The sequence below is a fragment of the Sinohyriopsis cumingii genome, unplaced genomic scaffold (assembly GCF_028554795.1).
Source record: "Sinohyriopsis cumingii isolate HCF-2022 unplaced genomic scaffold, ASM2855479v2 utg002479l, whole genome shotgun sequence".
In the NCBI taxonomy this organism is placed as follows: Eukaryota; Metazoa; Mollusca; class Bivalvia; order Unionida; family Unionidae; genus Sinohyriopsis; species Sinohyriopsis cumingii.
This window is the reverse complement of record NW_028316224.1, coordinates 800,001-805,000: the sequence shown is the minus strand read 5'-3', so window position 1 is coordinate 805,000 and position 5,000 is coordinate 800,001. Positions and strand designations below refer to the sequence as shown.

Sequence of the window (5,000 nt, the reverse complement as noted above, 5' to 3'; positions counted from 1 at the left end):
TGCGTTTTCAAGACTCTTGGGCTGATTATTCACACATCTCTTCAAAATTTCCGATGTACAAATGTTTGTGTGCAGTATAATATTAGTAACTAAAGTGTATACTGATTCAAAGTTCTAATCCAAAAGAAGCAAAACTGGCCTCAGATACTCATATTTGTCACTCATCCATTTTCTGACCCAGATAAGGGGAGAATTCCATGTTGAAATTGACTTAAAATGCAGATTCAGGACATTATTGTTGTTGTTATTATTATTATTATTATTCCTCTTTCTGTCCTATCATTTGGTTAAAATAAGCGACACCGGCCTATAAGCTAACTTTAAAAATAGGGTCTTATCAGATTTGCAAAGGATCTCTTCTTGCAACTTGTAGAAGTTAACGTTGTGGAAATACAGAAAGTGGAAGCATGGAATATCTATCTAAACTTACTGTAATCAAAACAGAATTTTACAACCCAATTTATTTAGCCAATGGCCCATATTTACAGTATTCGCTACAGGATGCCAATTTTCCCACTGGCAGACTGAGGCCCTGCTGTAAAAGAAATCAATCAATCAATAAATTAATATAAAAAATTCTCACAATTCATACATTCCATATTTATCAATCAATTAGTGAATAAGAAATACCACAAATAAGTACCCAAAATGAAAGACATTGATCGCATATTTTGCAACTCTGCGCTAGAGACTACACCAGGAATATATGAGAAGAAACTTGAAGGAAGTATTTCGACGTGAAAGGAGGCAGCTTGTTGTGGTAGTAAAAGTAGAGGAAACTGGATAAATTGAACCGAATTTGTTAATAAGAAATACTGGTCATCTATGATCGCATATTCCAGTAGTAAGGATCGAAACCAAGAGCAGAGAAGTGCAAAGCAACATTTGCTATATTCAGGTCCTATACTTGATTTTTTTAGGATCCGAATTATTGAAGAAAGTTAAGGAAAAAGAGAAAATGAAAGTCGAGAAATTGCTCTATTTATTATTTATATTGAATAAAGTAAATTTAGTTACAATAAAAGAAAGAAAGAAAAACTTCAACTGTTTTTAGTTATAAAAGAAAAAAAAAAAATTAGAGTCTACAGCACCCGGTATTCCCAGGCGGTCACCCATCCAAGTACTAACCGGGCCCGACGTTGCTTAACTTCGGTGATCGGACGAGAACCGGTGCTTTCAACGTGGTATGGCCGTAGACACAAGTGTGTGTAAATTTAAGACTTATATTCGCTTCTCTCTTCACCGTTTCCGATGTACAGACGTTTACGTTTATGTGCCGTGTAAAATTAGTAATTAAAGTGTACTTATTAAAACTTATATAGATAAACTGCCTTCATACATTATTCAAATTTGTAATTCAGGCATTTTCGGACTCGGACATTAGTTGCTTAACCGGAGGTTTACACCTTCAAATGGACTTAAATAACAATGCATTTAAACGAAGATTCAGTTCATTTTTGTTGTTTTTGGGCATTATTATTATTATTATTATTTATCTTGTATCAACTGACTAATTCAATAGGTAAATAATCGACATCAGCCTATGAGCTACCTTTAAAGACGGACTCGAATCTGATTTGAAACGGATATCGTCTTGCAGCTCGGAAACGTTAAAGTTGTGGAAACACAGAAAGTGCAAGGAAGTGGAAGCAGGGAACATCCATCCAAACTTACTGTAATCAAAACAGAGATTTATACACCAATTTATTTTGTCAATGGCCCATATTCGAAGTATTCGCTAAGGGATGCCAAGTTTCACACTGATAGACTGGTGCCCTGCTAAAAACAGGTAAATAAATTAAAATAATTAAAAATAATACATTCCAAATATATCTATCAATTATTGAATAAGAAATACCACAGACAAGTATCCAAAATGAAAGACATCGATTGCATACGTTGCAATTATTCGCTATAGGCTGAATCCGGAATATCAGAAGAAATTTGGAGGATCTGGACGGCATACGAGGCGGCCCATTTCGATCCTGGAGGTAGAGGAAACTGAAAAATTTGCACCAGATTTGTGAACAAGAAATATTGGCCATATATGATCGCATATCCTCACAGTGAGGATGGAACCAAAAAAAAATTTAAAAAATGCCTACAGCACCCGGTATTCCCAGGCGGTCACCCATCCAAGTACTAACCGGGCCCGACGTTGCTTAACTTCGGTGATCGGACGAGAACCGGTGTTTTCAACGTGGTATGGCCGTAGACATTTGTATGTACAAATTTAAGACTAATATAGGTTGTCTCTTCGTCGTTACAAAGATATATTACACACACACACACACACACACACACACACACACACACACATATATATATATATATATATATATATATATATATATATATATATATATATATATATATATATATATATATATATATATATATATATATATATATATATATATATATATTAGAGACAGGGGAGAGCTCTGCTTACGACAATACATCCCTTCAGTTTCAATCTGTAAAGAAGCAAGAGCTTATTTGATCGCCGATGTCACTGACATGTAGGTTGCCATATTTGTGCAGTCATTTGAATAGTAATACAATGGCGAGTTCCGTGTCAAATTTCATCAAGGTTGTCGTTTTCTTTCGTCAGTCAGCTTCATTAACGACAAATGATGTTATACTCGGAATTATTTCTGAGAAAATAAATCGTATTTCTCTCGATTTCATGCAGGTATATCTCGATGAAAGGTCGGTCAAGTTTGCATGGCAGGCTAGTAAGCACAGGGGCTCGCATCGTTGCTCACAATTGAACTGACAGTCATACATTTTATACTATATGTACGACTGATAGTTTCATTGTAAGCAATGATACGAGCCCCCTGTGGCTAGTAAGCAGCCTATGCCGATACCGCATGGTGTCGGCGATTTCCAACGTTTTGATAAGCAAAACAAATATGTCCATACACCCCAATACTAATGTCCAAATATCAAAAATCGCTATTTTGGGACTATTATGAATTCATTCAAGGACATTCTAAATTACATCATCGCCACACGTCAAGATTGTTATTACATCAGCACATTCAAAATTGGACTTCATTCAGAAAACCACTGGCATTCATTTGGAACACTACCCTTTTGGACTTGTCATATAACTTTTCATGGACTATTTGTGATTTCATTTATAATGCTGAAAAGTATTTAAATTTTCACTTTGTATTCTTTATAAAAATAAATTAAGTCGGTTGGTTTAGATTGGCTAAGATAGCATTAAGGTGTTTTTGTTTATATGAGCCAATATCACATTATTCTTTTCTTGGTTTAGATGGGCTAAGTTCACATTATGGTACATTGGTTTAGATGGGCTAAGTTCACATTAAGGTGTTTGGCTAAGTTTCCATTAAGATATTTGGTTTAGATTGGCTAAGTTTGCATTAAAGTGTATTGGCTTATATTGGCAAATTTCACATAGGAATTTGATTTAGATGGCCTAAGTTCACATTATGGTGTTCTGGCAAAAGACTGCTTGGTTTTATTAGGCAATGAGGGTAGTCTTGCTCAAGGGTACAATAGGGCAACCAGCTTGATAGAAATCTATCATGTTAACCATTGGACTGATGTACATTTTATCAGTGTAATTTAGAGTCTGTTTAAACCATTCCGAATCCCCCCATCTCTCTCTCTCTCATATATATATATATATATATATATATATATATATATATATATATATATATATATATATATATATATATATATATATATGAAAGAAATAATATTTTCAATCTTTCTGCACTGTACTGATTTTCTGGTTGAATACTAAAAGTAAGTTTAAATATATATAAGGAGTTTGCAAATTTTATAAAAGTCAGCTTGCCTAGCAAGTAGTAGGTCAATATGATACAATGTAGAATTTAAGAAAATGTCATTATATGTATTGAAACGTTTGTTTCCTTTGTATCTGTTGATATCTAAAATCCATATCCCAATAATTAAAATTATCCAAGACTATATGTAAATAATACACGTATGTATGTATGTATGTACACACACAAACGTATATATATATATATATATATATATATATATATATATATATATATATATATATATATATATATATATATATATATATATATATATATATCACAAAAGACACACACATATCTTAAAACACCCCCAGCCACCCAGGATATATATATGATCCGTTTTTACGAGATAAACTTATTAATTCAGTATGGTATAATTATCGAGTAAGATCAGTAGAGTTTTTGCCCTTGTTTGCAATCGTTATAGGATAACGCGTTAAAAATAAAATTACACAGAAGTACAATTAATGTTAATAGCTGATAAAGTTATGCGAACTTTGTTGCATACTCTCTCTCTCTCTCTCTCTCTCTCTCTCTCTCGTGTGTCAGTATGATAAAGCAAGAAGAAAAAGGAAGAACAGTAAAGAACATATATAAAAAGGTTTATTGAAACAGCGTCTCATCATGGTGTGGGCACCACGATGCATAGGGATAAATAAAAAAGCGAGTATTCCATTACTTTTCACTTCATTTGATATGCATCCATATGACACAGAATGCTCTCGGTGAGTACAGGGAATCAGATAAACGTCACTGTGCGGGACTAGGTATAAAACATTTATTGTAGTTTTAATTGTAAATTTTTCGGGCATTTAAGTAGAAATTAAATGATTTCAGTTCTAGTGAGAACAACATTTCGACTGTAAAACATAATTTGTTGTCTTGATGCGTTTTCAAGACTCTTGGGCTGATTAGTCACACATCTCTTCAACGTTTCCGATGTACAAATGTTTGTGTGCAGTATAATATTAGTAACTAAAGTGTATACTGATTCAAAGTTCTAATCCAAAAGAAGCAAAACTGGCCTCAGATACTCATATTTGTCACTCATCCATTTTCTGACCCAGATAAGGGGAGAATTCCATGTTGAAATTGACTTAAAATGCAGATTCAGGACATTATTGTTGTTGTTATTATTATTATTATTATTCCTCTTTCTGTCCTATC

General features: G+C 33.3%; 2 non-coding genes across 2 annotated transcripts; both read right to left on the bottom strand.

Moving 5' to 3' along the window:
- Positions 1-1,079: 1,079 nt before the first annotated feature.
- On the bottom strand, positions 1,080-1,198 carry LOC149770629 (5S ribosomal RNA). Its single transcript, XR_016418621.1, has one exon. It is a non-coding gene; the product is annotated as a 5S ribosomal RNA (ribosomal RNA).
- Positions 1,199-2,098: 900 nt separating this feature from the next.
- Positions 2,099-2,217, bottom strand: LOC149770628 (5S ribosomal RNA). Its single transcript, XR_016418744.1, has one exon. It is a non-coding gene; the product is annotated as a 5S ribosomal RNA (ribosomal RNA).
- Positions 2,218-5,000: the final 2,783 nt, after the last annotated feature.